The sequence below is a fragment of the Typopeltis vanoorti genome, chromosome 10, assembly GCF_054136105.1.
Source record: "Typopeltis vanoorti isolate ZY-2024b chromosome 10, IOZ_Tvanoo_1.0, whole genome shotgun sequence".
Classification (NCBI taxonomy): Eukaryota; Metazoa; Arthropoda; class Arachnida; order Uropygi; family Thelyphonidae; genus Typopeltis; species Typopeltis vanoorti.
Window position 1 is genome coordinate 134,336,490 of NC_143558.1, and position 20,228 is coordinate 134,356,717.

Consider the following 20,228-nt stretch of genomic DNA (forward strand, 5'->3'; position numbering starts at 1 on the left):
AATTGCTGCAATACTGAGGACACTAACCTGCAGAGATAAGAGTTGTCATTCCACTGTATAAAGCCCTGATCAGACCACACTTGGACTACTGTTCTCAAATTTGGTCCCCAGATTTGAAGAGAATAAATTAACTGTGAAAAGAGTGCAGAGGCAGATAACAAAGATGGTGTCAAGACTACAATGTTAGTTATGAAGGCAGGCTGAGGGAATATGGACTAGTTTGGTAGGTAGAAGAAGGAGAGGTGAAATGATTGAGACTTTTAAACTGCAGAGGTTGTTATAGGACTGAAACAGAGGAATTCTTTCGCTTGGTGGAACAGAGATAAGGAGCAAGAACAAGGTATTATCTCTGGAAGTTATGAGTAGTGGTTTCTTTAAATGGAAGGTGGCTGAACAGTAAAATGCATTGTCTGATAAGAGTGGTGAGAGCACAAACGGTCAATGAGTAGTATGATACTGTTTTTTAGGATGGGCCTCCCACGATGAATTTTTTGACTCCATGAAGGCCTGAATCATAATAATAATTACATCCTTGCTAACTCTTAATCAGCTTCCAAGGAGTCGTTCTTTATTCATTCTTCTCTTTACACACACAGTGAAAAATTTCTGTATCTATTCAATAAAACATCCTCAGTAACTTCTTTTACCATATTCTCTCTCTCTCTCTCTCTTCCACTTATTAACGTTTTTAACCCATAAACCTTCAGTTTATTTTCACTGAAAGCATTTTACAAACATATAACCATCTTGATCACCTGCCTATAAATCCTCTCCACTTCCTCATCCCCAAGAAACTCAGGCGACCAAATCTGAGCACAGTAGTCTAGATGCAGCTGTATCAAATAAAAAGCATTATAAAAACAGATAATAGCAATTAAAAGAAACACGCGTATTAACAAGTGAAAATTATTTAATTGTAAATATTTCATCCTAAGTATCTTAGGACATCATCAGTACAGTAGTTTAAACAATAATAGGAATAACATACAGTTAGGGCACATGATTACAATAGAATCTCATTAAACATGCGTAATGTGTTACAGAAGTAAAAAAAAAAAACTAATAATAATTATTTAACACAATTTTGTATGACAATTTCCCATACTTTAGGAATAGTAAGAACGTCGTTGCAGTTTAAGTTTGGTCTGTGTAGTAGGGCTTCAGAACTTTCTTTGTATAAACGTTCATGTTTATATAAAGATCTATGTAAAAGTTTAGACTTTTCCCAATGGATCCTATGGTTTGATTTTCAATTCTGTGTTTAAAGAGGCCAGATTTCTGTAGTTTAAAAAGACGAATGTGGTCTTGATGTTCCGAGATGCTTTTCTGAACAGACCTACCTGTCTGTCCAAAGTAAGACAATTTGCATGAGCATGGAATCTCATAAACGCCAGGCAACATCAAAGGTGAGAGTTTGTCCTTAGGAGAAGGTAACAAGTTGTAAATTTGGCTGATAAGTTTGTAAGTAGTGGCAAAATTGCATTTCTTCATAATTTAAAAAAGACGTTCGGAGATCTGGCCGAAATCTGGCCTCTCTCAACACAGAATTGAAAATCCAAGCCACAGGATCCATCGAGAAAAGTCTAAACTTTCACATAGATCTTTATATAAACATGAACGTTTATACAAAGAAAGTTCTGAAGCCCTACTGCACAGACCAAATTTAAACTGCAACGACGCTCTTACTATTCCTAAAGTATGAGAAATTGTCATACAAAATTGTGCTAAATAATTATTATTAGTGTTTTTTTTTTTTTTACTTCTGTAACACGTTATGCACGTTTAATGAGATTCTATTGTAATCATGCACCCTAACTGTATGTTATTCCTATTATTGTTTGAATTACTATACTGATGATGTCCTAAGATACTTAGGATGAAATATTTACAATTAAATAATTTTCACTCTGGTTAATACGTGTGTTTCTTTTAATTCTCTCACCACAGGTTTCGTTATTTAAAAAAGATAATAGCAAGTTCCTTATTCCTACTTGTTAGTTTTCCAACTTTCATGTGATCTTTTCATTTTGTCCACCTTTGAAAGATGCATGTCCTTATTAAAAAAATAATAATTGGCTTCATCCATTTTTTGCAATACAATCTGATCAACATAATACTCATCTTATAATCTTTTCAGTCTGAAATGCGTAAACCTAAACCTTCATTTTTGCCATACCAAATGGCCAACTGTTACTAATGATCCCCCAATTTAGACTTTGCAAATAACTGGGTATTGCCATCAAATCCTTGCTAATGCAGTCTTTTCTTGTATAACATATGTTTGTAATGTACAAATTTGTTCATGCATGATAAATAGGGGAATAAAATCACCAAAACACGAACTCCTGTTAGCTCATATGTGATTTTTCAGGAGTGGACTATGCATTGCACTACTGAGTAACTCCAGATTAATGCAAAAAATGCCACCCAGCTGAAGGTGGGACCTGCAGAGGAATACACAAAACACACACCTCAGCTTTTCTCTCTTTCATCCCAGTATATTCATGTGCACTGCCCTAGGAATGTGTATTTATGCTGTTCTCCCAAGTACTTTTTCTTGACAAAAATATTTAACACACCAAACATTAGAAAGCATCCTAGTTATAAGAATCCAAGTAGGAACAAAAAAAAAGAGAAAAGTATTGAGGATAAGCATGACAAATAAAATAAAATGTTTTGAAAGAAATGAGAGAATGTGACCGAGAGCAACAAATCTAAACATATCAACATTGTATGACATGACAGACAAAAAAATAAAAAAACTTGTTTCTTTACTTATAAGGAAACTTCTTCACTTATTAGGAATTTAAGATGTTTAAAACGGTGGTGGCACCAATTTCAAGTATTCTTCTCCTAACCCTATTTTCCCCATAAATTCCATTATTTTAATGTCTATCATCATCATCAAATTCCTGATATATATGATAGTACTATATGAAAAATTTACATCATTATTAACTTCCTATCTACAATTTTCCTCCAAACCAGTCTGTTACCTATCAAGACTTCAATATTATCATATTTTATATTTCTGTCTTCTAATGCACTTTTACTATATCAATTCACCTTATTTTAGTCTTCCTTTGGGCCTTTTCCTGCCAACATGGCAGAGAACAATTGTTTTTCTAATCTTTCCTCTCTCATTCTGTTTAAGTGTGACCATACCACCTATGATTAGCTCTGCTAATGCATTCCTGGAAGCTGACAATGTCAAGTTCTTTCCTAATATCCTTGTTTTTAATATGATATTGCCTTTAATGGCATTGGTTCATGCCCCTAATCTTTCTCAGGACTCTCATATCTGCAGTCTTGGTCTTTTGTCAAGTGTTTTACTTCTGACCCAGCTTTCAGATCCATAAGTTAGCACTAGGATTTAACACTGTCTTGTATACAGCTAATTTATTGTTTTGGCTAATTTCTCTCTTATTCCATATAAATTTATTCAGTTGACACTTCCTACCAACCAGCTTTGTTGATTCTGTTGTCTATTTCCATATTTAATTTACCATCTTTACTAAAAATTGTGCCTAAGTAGCTGAAATGTTTTGCTTGCCTATCAGAGAACACTTGTTTTTCTAATCTTTCCCTTCTCATTCTGTTTAAATGACCATACCACCTGAGATCAGCTCTGCCATCTTCACTAAACATCATGCCTAAATAGCTGAAATGTTTTATTTGTTCTATAGGTTCCCCATTCACAATGCAGTTGATATTTTCAATGTTTATGCCAATATTCATTTTCTTTGTCTTTTTAATGCTGACCTTTTATCTATTACAACAGTTATTTAATTTAGTCAGGGAATCTTGCAGACTTGTAGTGGATTATTTAGAAGTATAACATCATCCGCATAAAGCAAAGAGCTGACAATAGCATCTCCAATTTTGATATCAGATTTAACCTCTACAGGCTATGGTGGATGAAATAGTGAGACCAAATTGCACTTCTTATCCATCTAATTCAATAGCTGTTACAGAATTGTATGATTTTGCTGAACATCTATAGATGTCATAGCCGAATGGGGTGTTAATACCACTTTTCTTCATAATGTGATCCATACAGATAATGAATAACATGGGGATAATGTACATCCTTGTTTGACACCATATTTAACATTAAACCACCTTCCAGTACCTCCTTCAATTCTAATTGCTGACTTACAACTCAAATAAAGACTAAGTACTGCTTGATATAATGTCCCATTAACATCATATAACTGTAGCATTTTGAATAATTTCTCTCTCTTGACACCTTGCCATATGCCTTTTCCAGATCTATAAAACTTAAATACAGATCTTTGTTAAATTCCCATGATTTCTCAACTATCTGTCGTAAAGTGAAAATCTGATCCTGACAGTCTCTATTTGGCCTGAATCCAGCTTGTTCTTCACCAAGCTTCTCTTCCACAATCCTTCAACTGTCTCTCAAGTATACTTGCATACATCTTACCAGGAACACTCAGTAATGAAATGCCTCTGTAATTCTCACATTCAGTTTTATTTCCCTTATATATATATATATATATATAGGTACTATGAGAGCTCTACTTCAATCATCTGGAATTCGTCCCTCTGTCCAGGCAGTGCAGCCACTGTGAGACTTTAATACCTTGATACTTGAGCATTTCTGGTTGAATATCTGCTGCTGCTGCTTTTCCACATTTCAGGCTTTTGATAGCCTTTTCTACTTCAAGTATGGATATGCATTCCTGACTGCATTCCTGTTAAGTGTTTTTTACCACTGTGCTGTCATCAATATTATTTCATTTAACAGTTTTTCGAAGTAATTACTCCATACATCAAGGATATTGTAAAATGTCGCAAGAAATTATTTTTTTTTAGAGAATTTTTGCTAAATATTTTACAATATTTTTTGTCTGAAATTATAAGAAAAAAATGTACTTACTTAGTTGTAATAATATAAAAATGTAAAAGTATAAATTGCTGTTAAAATGCACCTGCACTTTAGACTTGCTGTTAAGAGCTTAATAAGAATTAAGCCGGATTAGCGCTGATTGCCACCAAATTCGTAAGATCAAGCGGCCAGCAATGACGTCAATTCGTTCATTGCTTCTGGCTAATCCTGGAATACTCCTAAGTACGAACAAAGGACTGAAAATGGAATAAAAGGCAATGCAGCACGTGGTTCTGGGCTTTTTGGTCCTTGAATCTTCACCTACGAGGTCTGGGGGAGCTCCTTCCCGTAATCCAGGAGAATCATTTTCCCGCCATCGTCGCCAGATGTTCACTGCTGCAAGCTCGCTCTAGGCTCCCAGTAGCTATGGCAGAACCCCAGCGCGTCCGACGAAGAAAAGTTCTCGATGATCGACCGAACGAAGGACGTTCCAGTTCCAACGTGTGTAACGGAACGTATGTCGGACTTTCCTCTTGAGATTGTTAGCAAGCCATTAATTTGTTGTAGTATGTTACGTGTATGTAACTCGAATTCATAAAGGATTGAGAGAGGTTACTTGTTAACTAGCGGGAAAAGTGAATATGAAATAACGGAAAATTATGTATTGTTAAATATGTCTAATTCACAGACTGATTGTGATGGTGTCTGAATTAGTCATTTAAGTTTTGAATATATTGAAAGAAAGTTGAATGTAATCCCTCCTGGAATACTTATAAGCCAAGTTGTGTCACAGAAGACACTTTTATATCAAGATAAAACAGGTTTTTCTGATGGTGAAAGCACTATAGTTTCTGTTGCTCAGATAGCAAGTAAACTTGTGTGTTAAAGTGCTTTTGATTAAGTTAATCTTTAACTTTTATGTGTTCTGTATAACATCTTTTAGTTTGATAATAAATATGTTTTTGTTTTGTAACTACCTGGTTCTCATTCCTTAGCCAATGCACTATCCCGAAAATATTAACGAGCCTGCGGGAATAGAATATAGTAACAAACCACGACTTTCATATAGAAATATTGTATAGAGGTATCAACTTAACTTTTGTCATCTTCTCGCCCTGACTTTTAAACATAAAAAGATCAATTAAGTGGCGCAGTTGTTACGAATAAATAAACTTCTTAATTGACATTGTGCAATTGCTCACGCACTGTTACCTTTATCATCTCTAATTCCTTTTACAGCACTCTTTTCTCCATTTCTTGCCACCTTCTTGATATTTATTTTCTATGTTCTTACAGTTTTACACACTGGTTAGCTTTCTTACATTCATCTCTGTATTCTCTAAGAGCACAAGCTGACTTATTTACCAGGAACTTTTGATATGCTTTCTTCTTTTCTTTCACTGCCTCTTTAACTTCCTGTGTCCACCATGGAGTTCTGATTTTTCTATCCTTGCAGACAACCTCACCACATACCTCTCTGGCTGAATCAGAGAGTGATTTCTTCAGTGCTTGCCACTGAATCTCCAAGGTTTGGTTCCTGTTCTCAAACACTTTTATTTTTTCTTGAATAACATTTAATTTTAGTCTACAGTTCACATCTAAGAGCTGCTCAACTTTTATCTGCTTTAAAACTTTCTTACATGTTCTTGTTTTCAGTATGAAATTCAATTTTATCCTGCTCAAGACTAAATGGTGATCACTTCCAATTTCAAATCCTCTGTACACTCTAGTGTCCTGCACCAGTGGGAAAAGATCACTATCAACAATAACATAGTCAATGACACTTTTCTTATTCCTTGCCTCTTCTCTCCATGTGAATTTGTGTGCATTTTTATGTTGGAACATTGTGTTAGTAATAACCAGTCCATGTCCTGAGCAGAAATCCAACAAGTATTTGCCATTATTATTAGCTTTGCTCTTTTCTCCAAATTTTCCCAAAATATTTTTGTATGTCTAACAATCGTTTCCTACTCTGCTATTTAGATCCCCAACAAGGACCAACTTTTCCTTTTTCATTGTGTCAGTAGCTTTCTCTAAAGCTTCAAAAAATTCCTCCACTTCTACCTCAGTAGAATCTTCTGTGGGACCATAGGCACAAATAAATCTTTGTCCAGTTCCCCATTCTGATATTTGCCCACTTCACTTTACTTGAGACTGCCTGCCATTCAAGAAGATTAGCCTCATATTTAGTGTTGAATACTATGGCTACTCCTCCTTTGCCTTGATTGTCATTGCCTGAATATAACATTTTGTATTTATTGCTCAGAAAGATCTCACCAGTTTTTGCCTTTTTTGTTTCAGTCACTCCTATTATGTCGATCTGGTACTTATCCAATTCCTCAGCTAGCTCCATTTCTTTGCCATTCAGGCTTCTTATGCTGATAGTACTGATCTTGCACTCTGGTGATGTTGAGTTGGGGTGGGTTTTAGGATTTGTTCCAGTAGCTGACTTTTTGCTGTTTTGCTGATGTGAAATTGTATAACAGTGATTTTTAGGAACATATATATACTGCATTATAGGAGAAACAGCTGCACCAGTAACAAGAATTATACAGCATGGACAAAGTACAGAACTCTGCTGAGTCCATGCCCTTGATCAGCTAATTTCTCCTTGATTCTACTCCACAATAAACAATTCAATAAAAAGCATTAGATGAATAAAAGTGTCTATCAACCACTCTCTTATCTGTTACTAGCTCCATATCCACAGCCATTTGCTCAAATCTACTATCTGACACCTTTGCAATAACAACAAAGCATAGCCATTTCCTTTATATAACTCATCTGTCACACTATGATTAAAAATTGAGTAAGTCAACAATGCAGCACTTCCCCTTTACAAGTCATGCTATCTGAGAAGACTCACATTCGTATTACTTCATTCCTGTATAGAGTTGACCTCAGTCTTTTTTTTTTTTTTTTTTTAAATCTTAAACCACCACAAGTCTGGAGAACAAACAGGTTAGCATTCAATCTCTGCACCTTACTCATGCAATCCTGCCTCTCTTTCTGACAAGAAGAAATTCTATATGTTCTTTTCAACTGAAGGCAAGTAAGATATGGGACAGGACTTTTCATCCTGCTGAAACAGGCAAACACATGCAACTGACAGACATACACTGGCCTCAACTTTAGTTGCTTTGGCCATAATCCCAAATAACACAGCTCTCCTGCAATCGGATTCCTACTAAAAAAAAACCTGGTAAGTCATTACTAATTTACATCCCATTTATTTCCATGATTGAACTCACCTCTTTTGATTTGTAATATTCTGAGCATCTCCAGCCATGTATCTCTATTCTTACCCTGACCATCATTACATCAGTTACTCCATTAGTTCCACCTGAATGACATATGGTTGAAAAGTTAGTGAACACTGGATTTTTTTTTTTTTTTCATCATTCCACTCACAAAACATGTGACAACCTATAGCATATTTGATTAGTACTACAAGCATATTTCTTTAGTTACTGTCACCTTCCTATAATCTGCGTGTTCATTAACATTATCCTTCCATAACCCTTCTCGCTTTCACTTGTTAGAGGAATACAGATTTGTCTTGCCTGCTAAGCAAATTTCATCTCATAATCTGATTTCGCTTCCCTTGTTATTCTGGTCACTCACCAATCTGTGCAATATGGTGTTCATAAGCTTGATTAGAATTCATCTTATATTCCTTCCATAGCATTTTGTTGTTGATGCAGTTTTGCTTAATGATGTTATTAAATGTCTTAACTCAGATAATTCTGGATACAGTCAGATACTACTTCCCTCAAAACTGTCTTGACCATATCTCATGCAGTACTAATGCCCTTCCTCTGCAACTTCTGATGTCATGGCAATGTTCGAAACTGCTTTGTAGTCACAGTCACTTGGTGAAGTATGTACTTTTGAAGTATACTTTGAAGGCACCAGTACATACATCTTGCACTGAAGAGCAATTCATCTCAATTCCATTCCACCTGAAAAAGGCATTAAAAAATCTTTGACTTTTAACAAAATCTTAGTGCTTAGTTACATAAGCAGCAAACTCACTGATTTCAAATAAATCAGAGGATTTGTTAGCAACTAAGTAACCACTTTTCACCTGAATAAGAGGAGCGATATCACACATTCTAGACCAGACATCTCAAAATTTCATTTTAGAAGGGATACTGGAACTAAAGAGAAGTTAATTTTGAAAAAAAAACTTCAGTTCCAGTATCCCTTCTACCATGTCTGGTCTAGAGTGCATGATGATGAAAAGTGGTTACCTTAGTTGCAAACAAATCCTCTGACTTGTTTCAAATTAATGAGTTTGCTTCTGATGTAACCAAGCACCAAGATTTCATTAAAAGTCAAAGATGATTTTCGAATGTCTTTTGCAGCTGGAATGGAATTGAGGTGAACTGCTCTTCAGTGCAAGATCTAGTATTCGTGTCTTCAAACTTGGTGCATTGGAAGATGTGCACTGTGACTACAAAGCAGTCAAAACTGAATTGTGTAATGAAGTGATACACTGCATTCATTTATCGAGTATTACCAGGTTGTTCGAGACAGTAGTCATATGCTTATTACATGCCTCGGCAAGGTTAAACCACAAATGGTACATTAAATTGGTTATGGCTCCTTAGAAGGAACCTTTCTGTTTGGATAACTGTGGTAATTCAAGAGTAAATACATGCAACACAGCTCTAACTTTTGGGGATGAAAGCTTTTATTACACAAAGAGAAATTGAACTTCAGTGTGAAATCTTCATGACTCTGGGTACTTTGCACAGATTGTAAGGCCTCAGACCGGGAACATATCTTCGAAGGTTTGCTTTATCAATTGTCAATGATAGATCATGAACCAACTATAGCTCTAAAGGAGAATCAAGGCAGTCCACACCATGATGCTACTGTCCAGCCTGAACAACAACATTAATATTCCTTGATTTTCTTCACTTAGTGTCTAGTACTTTTAAACCTAGGACCCTCTCTATCAAGTTTTAGGTAATTATCTCTCGATAGCTGCATAAATCTATTACTATTATTATTTTATTATTATTACTGGCATCTCCATGGAGTCAGTAACGTGGAAGACCCAAACTATCAAATCTCTTCTTGAATTCATTTACAGACGAAGAACTCACAACTGAGTCAGGCAATGCATTCCACTCATTCACCACCCTCCAGGTGAAAAACCTCGTTCTCACACCCTTGTTAACCACACTTTTCCTTAATTTCCAGGGATGACCTCTTGTTCTTCCATCACTATCACACAGCTGAAACATTTTCCCTGCATCAATCTTATAAAAACCTTTAGTAATTTAAATGTTTCTATCATATTCCCTCTTCTCTGCCTATCAACCAACCTCTGCAATCTACGAGCTCTCAATCTATCAATATAGGGAGCATTTTTTACATCACTCACTAACTTAGTCATTGTCCTCTGAACCCTCTCCACGACCTCCATATCTCCAAAGAATCCAGGTGACCAAACCTGAGCAGAGTAATCCAAATGTAGAAGTATCAATGCTTTATAAAGGGGAATAATAACCTATCTCTGGATGTTAGTGTTTTCCTCAATAACCAAGTAATCCTATGTGCAATCTTGGACACCTTAGCAATGTGTCCCCTGAACTTCATCTCCCTATCCACCAACACTCCTAATTCCCTAGCCTCATCAATCTCTTGGAGTACTGTTCCATCAATGTAGTACACAGCTGGTAATCTTTTAATCCCAAAATGCATAACTTTACACTCTTCCACATTGAACTGACATCCATTACCTTTTGCCCATTTTGCCAGCTTATTTAAATCATCCTGCAAACTCTCAACATTAGCTTAATTTTTTATTGTCCAACTTTGCATCATCAAAACAACTAAATATCTTCCTTTAAGTCATTTCCTATATCATTTATGTACAAATTAAACAATAATGGCCCAAGCACAGAGCCCTGAGGCACACCACTGGTCACCTGCCTCATCCTCGACTCTGCTCCTATGTACAGCACCTTCTGGTATCTCTCCCTGAGCCATTCTCCTATCCATATCACCAGTTTAGTATCCTCAAAAATTATCTCCCATTATAATTACTCACCCTAACTCATTTGAACTAATCCATGTTTGACACCCAGATCTTTCTTTGTCCTCCTTTCCTAGTTAAACTCATTTAGTTCTTTTACCTCATCTCAAACCAGATAACATCAAATGCAGTGTGTTCTATAACACTTCTGTAGCCCTCCTCCACCTTCCAAAGTTTTACTTTTAGTTGACTGGAATTCTGCTATCAACAGAAAACAGTCTCCTCCCCCATCATGTTCTCTCTATCCTGGAAAACACATCCTTTACATTTTAAATCTGTAACAGATTATTTGATCAGAATTGTTTGTTCTCCTCCACCCCATCATTGACCTACTAACAGTACTCATATCATTCTACCCTTTTAAGTATGTAATTGCTATAAAGTTAGGAGTTATTTTATCATCATCACACCTTCATGGAACCAAAATACGCATTGCAGGTGGTCCCATTCTCTCTCTCACACACACAGTTCATTTTAAAATTAACAAATTTGTCAGATTCACCCACTCTTACAGGGTTAACTAGAAACACAAAAAAAGAAAAAAACAGCAGGTTAAAATAAAATGATATAATTATTACACTAAAAAAATATGCGTTCACTTCCAAGATTTTCTCAATGTACTACTGAAGGACAAACATTATTACTGAGCATATGGTATCAAATTCTTTAACAACTCAATGTTCCCAGTGATCAGGCTGCTTTTTCAAAGTATACTTAGCAGGCGGATCTACGTAACGCCACTTTTCAAGTAAAATTATCAATGAATGGATAACGCATTGAAAGGGTTAACACAGTTTGAGTTTGTAAACAGTGTTACAAACTCAAACATATTCTTATTCTTTGTTGGATTTTTGTATAAATTATTTGCATATTTTGAGTGTTGTCTGTGCTAATCTATTTCTCTGTATTGCAAACTCATTGAACTTAAGATTTAAAATTAAAGCGTATAGATATAAATTACCACTTTTATTTCATCGTATACTGAAAACTAACACTGCTGGCTACTCCCAATCACGTAACCATGTATCACATTAATAATGAAAAAGTGCCAATGCAAGACAGATCGTATCATAATTAAGAAACGTGCTAACAGTTATCAAGGTTTAAATAAACTAATTCCTAAATGAATAACAAGTAGCATTTATTGCTCATCAAGTTACCTGATATTTACTTGCAAATAACTGAAACCGACAACTAACAGTAACAACGTGCTCTCAGTACGAAACAATGGCGGAAGGAAGGTTTTTTTTTCAGTGTTTTTACATTTCAGCGCCCTCTCCTATCAATCCTAACATAGTTTCACGCTGTATTGCAAACTCATTTCGCGTCAGATATTTAACAATTACAGTCAAAAATGATCTTAATCTTTAAAGGGGAATTTTTAAAAAAAGTTAGAAGAAAGTAATCATATTTGGTTGCACCCACAAAAAAATTTCTTTAGGGCTAAGAGGCCTTGCCTGCTCCCAAATGGGAATTAAACGTTAGCGGATTTTATTTTATTCTTTATTTATATCTACTCCCCATAAGTGAATAAAAACCATTAGCGATTTTTTTTCAAACTACAAATAAATAAAGGTAGGGGAAAAAATACATATATCAGTTTTCTGTTGTTTTTTTATTAATGGTATTACTATTATTACATGCCGGTCTGGTTAACCGAGTGGTTAGCGTATCCGCATTCTACCCAAAAGACTGCGGGTTCGAATCCCACCGTGGGCATGGATGCTTTTCTGTAGAAATACCACTAGTAGTAATCAGCAGAGATAATGAAGGTTGTTGTGGTTAGTGGATTGACGGAGAGTTGTAGAGTATGCATAGATGAATCTTCGACTCCCTGGAGGTGTTATATAAAGTCCCAAGACATTTTTATACTACATGAACAGAATGACTATTTCTTACTCATGCTAATCAGGGACAAAATTTTCTGGAAAAAAAAATCCTCTAAAAATTTATATCCTGTATTTATTTATTATCAATCTACAGAATATTTGAATATTTTTGAGAGTTATCTCAGAGAGTCATGAAATAATTATAGAATTTACTAATAAATAATTATTTTATAGTTAACATATTTAAAAACTGTTTATCGAGCGAGTTGATATTTTTCAAAATTTCTTCCTTTGACTCAATCATCTCCTTGATAATTAAAAATGCATGTTCCAATGCTGCATTCATTTGCAGCAAACATTATTTGAATCCATTTGAAGTGCTTCACTCATCGAACTTCATTTTCCATAGTTCTGTATATGACACAGTTGGTGTAGAAGTTCACGAATTGTTCGAACCATTCCTTTTTATACACCATTATTGTTTACAGTTCCATATAGCGAAGAATTTAAGGTTGGTGGAACAAACTGGCAAAAAATTATTTCCTTATATTTAAACATCAAATCATTGTTTACTTGATCAACTGTCAATGTGTTAACACTAATCACAGTGGCGTAGCAAGGGGGGTGCGGAGGAGGCGGTCCGTCCCGGGCGGCACTTTGAACTTTTGCAGTCAATTCTAAAATACAGTCTCAAGAACTCATTTTCAAATATTGTAATGCTACTGCGAATTTTCCTCACAATTGCGGTAAGTGTTGCTAGTTGTGAGAGGAGTTTTTTAAACAAAATTTGATTAAGAATTACCTACATTACTATGAAATAGACTTCGCCGATGATTTTGCTAACAGAAAAGCAAGAAAAATAATATTTTAGAATGTTAAAATTAAAGTTTTACTTCAAAAATAAACAAGGGGCGGCAACTGCTCCAGCTACGCCACTGACTATTCACCTTTTGAAATAATATTGCCGCCAACATGTAACGACAAGTTAATCAAGAAGTGCATGCTGGAAAGCGTAGGAAAAAGTGTTGACTTTCGCGCCAGATTAAAAAAAAAAAAAACAATATATATATATAATTTCAAAATTTAAATTTCAAAATTTCAGACTAATTTCAAAATTTGGAACATTTACTAATGCAGGATAATGCATTAGAATCTTAAGCTCTCCCGGAAAATCCAGAATGGTTGGTCACCCTATATACTGTCGACCATCAATACTACACAATCCACTGCTATCACTACATAATCAATGTCTACGCCACCATCCAATGGCACAGTTTTTGAGTTTGCTCTCTAGCAGATTGGCCCATTTTGAGAAACGAAAAAAAAAAATTTCATGGAAAAAAGAGGACCTCCACGTGATTTTTTTTCGTGTTACTTCTGCTATACATATTTCATCAGTTGCTTTGATATTATTATTACATGACATCCACGGTGTTGCAGGACTGATCACGGGAGTCACTCTACACGATCCAACACTATACTGTACAACTATCGTTCATGCTGCACGATGTTCCTAATTTCAAAATTTGGAACATTTACTAATGCAGGATAATGCATTAGAATCTTAAACTCTACCGGAAAATCCAGAATGGTTGGTCACCCTATATACTGTCGACCATCAATACTACACAACCCACTGCTATCACTACATAATCAACTGTCTACGCCACCATCCAATGGCACAGTTTTTGAGTTTGCTGTCTAGCAGACTGGCCCATTTTGAGAAACGAAAAAAAAAAATTTCATGGAAAAAAGAGGACCTCCACGTGATTTTTTTTCTGCTATACATATTTCATCAGTTGCTTTGATATTATTATTATTACATGACATCCACGGTGTTGCAGGACTGATCACGGAAGTCACTTTACACGATCCAACACTATACTGTACAACTATCGTTCATGCTGCACGATCTGCTACACATTACTCATTTATGGGACAATGTAACACACATTCATTTGAAAAAGCTCATATATAGATTACTCGGTTAGTGATGACAATCGAACACCTTGGTTTTTTCCAATCTAAGGACAAAAGTTCCATCGTTCTTCCAACTATGCTACAAACACTTTGTTGTGAAATATGAACATGTGTTCCCTTATAAAGTTTTGACCACTTCTCCAATAATAAAACGGAATCTAAAAGACATGATTATTATATTCAGGAACAAAAAGAAAATTATTCCTTCATTTAAGTGAAATAAGGGTATCGATTAAACCAACAAGACCTCAAGAATATATTTCACCATCTCCTTAAGCAGAGGGATATAATTGCAATTTCTAAATTTCTAACGTGAGGCAGATGCCCCCCCCCCCCTCTTGGAAACGTGTTCGTGCCTTGACTTCCTTAAATCCTGATCTCTGGTCTATCCCGCATGGCGGAGTTCCAGTGTACAGTAATATGCTGCTGCTTATGTGTCATTTGAATAACATTTTCCTCTGTGTATGTGAAAGATAACATAATCAAAGGCAGTCCTTTAATACTCAATCATACTTCATTTATTCCAATAAAGAATCCAATACAGATAATGTAATTTTAGATACCAACTTGGTTCGTAATCAAGATTTTCCTTTCTAGAACAGCAACGATTTGATATTGTTCTGCAATATCTCACGGACCTCCTGAGAGGCAGAACAGGTGATTCTTCGAAGATGAACGATATATAGCCTCAATGGAAATGGTGTTTGCACTCCACGGCACTTGATCGCACAAAGGAAGAAAGACTTAGGTTCGAATCTAGTCGCCAACTAGAAGAACATTTTCTAAACCTTTTTTCAACCGGTTCCCAAGTTAATCTATCTCTGGGACTGGCAGGTAGGTTTTTTCACCCAGAAACTCGGTTTTTTTTCGACCCGTAAACTGAAGAAAATCGACCATCGAACCCACATTACGTATTTTCAGACATAAAAATATTGTGTTACGACTCGGGACAACAAGATGGCGGCATTTGTTAGTCGTCTCTTCACTATGTGCCGATTAGCTTAGTGATAACCTTAGGCCAGCTATTTCTGATTGGCTACCATTGGAGATTGTACTGCCCACTCAGTCTCCAAAAGTTAGATAGAGCTAAAATAGGTAGGATCTTCCCTATACGGGAATAGAAGGCGTTAACCGATTTCTTTTTATAAGAAAGATATAGAAGAATGCAGAAGTTATGTGAAAAATAGGAGACAGTGGGAAGAATTATATATTCGAAGTGTGCTACCCAGAAATAAAGAAATGATCTGCGAGAACTGCACGCAATGATAAATTCATAAATGTGTCAGAAATATATTTTTCGAAAATTCATATAATCGTGCGCTCTGTCTCTGAAGGAGAAGACAGCATTCTGTGCTGTAGTTAGTGAATTTCGTGATATGCTACCTAAGCTAGTAATAAGGTTTATTCTTTTTGGAACATTCTATCATAATGCTTCTAAATAGAATAAATTTTATGGATGAATCGATCTACCAAAATTTGTTGAGAGACAAAGAAAGCATACAGCATTATGTAATCGTTATGAGTAATTTTAAATATAAGAACTCTTATCAACTTCAGAAATAACATACTAGAAACAGATAAAGGAAATTTATAGTCTCAGAAATAATTATTTTCTACCTATGAAAAGATTGTGCATGTGTACACAACATATTTTCTACAATACGTGTTTATTTATCATGAGTTTCGAGTCTTCAAAATTCGAATCATCAGAATTCGAGAACCGGCCTACCAGTCCGGAACTCGGGGGAGTTTGGTGCCGTAAGCGCCAGGGGAACCCCGTTTCGAGTCTTCAAAATTGGAATCATCAGAATTCGAGAACCGGCCTACCAGTCTGAAACTCGGGGGGGGGGCCTAGGCGTCAGGGGGGAGACGCCATTATTAATATATATAAATTGGTTAGGCTTGAGAGATGGTAGCAGTTTTGTGTCATATTCTTGCCCTGTTATCTCTAAGATTATCGACAGGTATGGACTCACCATTTGGTAACAGCTAACGTTGGAGATTACTGCCCTGATTCCAAGAATTTGTTAGGGAACTTTCTAAAAGAATTCTACCTAATTCTTTAACAGTTTTTGTTTGAAGAATAAAAATTAATTTATTTACATGGAAGCAATTTCCGAAATTTTTGTGGATAGATATATTGGGGAACGTCTTTTAGATATTATTTTTCATTTAAAACGTAATTGGTAAGTTCTTAAAAAACATAAAACGAATGAATAAAGTTACAGATGAATTCCGTCTAATCCGCTGTATTTCAGGCAATAATATGTATTATGTTAATGACCACGAAGTGGCGGCAGTTATCTGCTATATTCTCCTTCCCGATGTATATTAAAATCAGTAGTAGTTTTTGCCTATCTGTTCCTAATGGCTTCCACCCAGTCTTCAAAAGTTAGCTGGGGATAAACCGCCTCGCCTATTCCTCAAAGAAGAATGAAAGCCCACGGGTATATAATAATATTTTTATTATTATATACTCGTATATTGGTGAGGTGCCAACATTTTAACAACTCGCTCACTATAAAAAGTTCTTCATTAAGGGTTGTGCATAATATGATTTTCTGTATATTTTTTTCTTAGGAAATGACAAATACATTGCGTCATGAGATTTATAGTTCGAAAGAAATATACAGTCGGGTCTCTTTTTATGCGGTAGATACGTTCCACAGAAAACCACACATAAATTTCGCACAAAAAAAGTCCCAACTTACGTTGAAAAATTAGGTATGCATTCCATAATTTTCTAAAACCGAAGCAATGAATTTAAATAAATCTAAAATCTCATAAAAAAGTTTATGAAAATTCAGGAAAATAAGAATGCCTTAATTTGTTTTAAAACTTTATTCATTTAATTTTATTGAAAAGTAACTTTTTTTTTTTTTTTTTACATTTTCTCATCAGAATAATCATCGCTATTAGACAATATTCGGCAACGTTTGCGAACTGATGCAAAATCACTTTCATCACCAGAAGAGATAGTCAGCTCATCACATCTGTATGGCAAAGGCAATGGTTCTTCACAAACAGAATTAGCTTCACCCTCGTTCTGTGCTTATTTTTTTCTTCTGACAATGTAATCAGTGATTAAACTTTGCGATGCTGATTTCATTAATTTTTCATACAGCTCGTGATATCCAGACATACAGTTCTTCAGCTCACGTTGGAATTTAAAGGTTCGTTCAGAATTTGTGTCATTAACAATAAAATGATTTTCCAATTTATTACACAGTTCAAGACCTTCTCGAATTATATTTGCAGTGAAGGGGACAGGTTTTTCTTCCGCTTCACTATCATTGTCTGGATCTTTGACGGTATCTAAAGTTAATCTATATCTAATAATATCATCGTCACTTAAGGCATTATCCACAAGCAATTCGTCTACATCGTTCTGGCTAAATGTATCAAAACCTTCTCCACCAATTTCATGTGCCAAAATAATGATTTCAGCTGATAATGTAGATGGTTGCACTGTTTGCAACACATCCAGGTCAAGCTGCTTTCCAGCAGGCATTTAAAGTTTGTGGTCTTATTTCAGCGATAGCAGATGCAACGTGAATTAAGCAGTCCAAAATATAATTTTTTTTCCAAACGTCAATTATTGTTAATGATTCATTTTCTAGTTTATCCAATATAAATTGAAAAGTGTGCTTAACGTAATATTTTTTAAAAGTAGCAATTATGCCTTGATCTAATGGCTGAATAATGCTTGTTGTATTGGTTCGAAAAAACACTACCCGCACATTTGGATGTTCTAAATGCGGATGACTAGGTGCTTTGTCAACAATTAATAAAACTTTAAAATCGAAAGCTTTTTGCTTCATATATGTTTCCACTTCTGGTACAAAGCAATTATTGAACCATTCAGTAAATACAACAGTTGTTACCCAGGCCTTTGTATTAGTCATCCAGTGTACCAGCAGCTGTTTTAGAGCACGTGGTCTTAGAAATCGATTTACTAGGAGGAGGGTTTCAACATTCGATCTCCTGATGCATTGCTACAAAGTAACAATGTTACTCGATCTTTGCTTGCTTTAACCCCCTTACCGGCCGTTGTGGATCAAATACGCATCCGCATACGCTTCGTATCCATCATATATTTCATTGTTATAACAATGGTATTACAATTTTAATAAGCACTTCGCATCCATGATAAAGTGAACGTCTATAGACGTCTTGGCCGGTAGCGTGGTTTTAAACTCACTTGCTTTTTTCTCAGACTTTGCGATGTCAGTTCGACTAGGCATTTTTTTCCAAAACAATCCTATTTCGTCAGCGTTAAACACTTGATCGGGACAATATCCACCATCTTCAATAATTTTGGCTAACTTCTCTTGAAAATTTTTGGCTGCTTCTTCATCTGCTGCTGCTGCAACCTCGCCTGTAATCTTCACGTTTGAAGTGCATTCCTTTTTAAAAACCTGGTTAACCATCCTTTGCTAACCGAAAATTCTTTATCAACCTGGAAAGCAGAAGAGACCAGTTGCTTCATCTGTTCATAAAACCGAAGAGCTTTTTGTTTAATTAAATAACCACTTATAGGAATTCTTATTTGAGTTAATTCTTCAATCCGAATTACGAGCACTCGTTCCGTGTATTCTAATAAAGCATCTTTTGAGTACGATGATAACTCGGCACTTAGTTTTATGCCAGAAATGACAGCTTTTCTTATTGCGACTTCATTCTTTTTAATTTCGCATATAGTAGATTTGTCTAAAATAAAATCTTTACCAATTGCCGTAGATCCCTCTCCTATTACTAAGCGATCTAAAATTGCAATTTTCATTTCCAAAGAAATTGCTTTTCTTTGGTGCTTTTTTTTTCTCCATTGGGCAAATTAAATCTTTAAAATAACAATTAGCAAAATTTAGACTTTCGATAATAAAAATTTTCGAAATTTCGAAAATAAAAAGACAAACACTTACTCACATGCAAAATTAAACTTCACGAACACTCGCTGCTTACACGTTATCACGTTACGCCAGAATGTGCTGCAACACGCCGTTCATTATGTACAACGGCGATGAACGAATTACTGTGTTCCGCGGAAGTTGAATAAGTGTTACGCGAGAAATTCTCCTGGAATTTGTTATTTTAGTTTTCTAAGCATTTTTCATTAATAAATATGTTATAGTAGAAATATTCTGAGGAGAATAACATTCGTCAATATGTCGAAAAGGTCAGACCCAGAACGTCTAAATAACATCTGTATAGCAAATGTTAGTAAACAAGCCGTGTATTTTTAAACGTGGAAGTATTCATGCATTATCGTTAATTTTCACACATTGAAACCCTTCGACATTCGGGAAATTGAATACCGCTGTTTATGACCGGTTATAAAAATTGCCTGCAAGCCAATTATAACAATGTGCGGCGTATCCTCTGTTCTCAAAACTGAACGAAATAAGATCTGTGTTGCAAACGTTAGTGACCAATCAGCAAGGAATTATAAAGAAAATTTTTCCACTGAAATTGAAGACCAAAGTAATCTGTATCCGGTTCTCAGATCTAGTAATACTGG

At 35.4% G+C, this 20,228-nt stretch overlaps 1 protein-coding gene across 1 annotated transcript in view; it reads right to left on the reverse strand.

Moving 5' to 3' along the window:
* The window catches only part of Nacalpha (nascent polypeptide associated complex protein alpha subunit), a 68,061-nt gene extending 55,910 nt beyond the window's left edge, over positions 1-12,151 (reverse strand). Inside the window, exon 1 of the mRNA XM_090399219.1 lies at positions 12,062-12,151. The gene's annotated coding sequence lies outside the window, so the exon portion shown is untranslated. The remainder of the gene's footprint in view (positions 1-12,061) is intronic.
* Between the last annotated feature and the right edge of the window lie 8,077 nt (positions 12,152-20,228).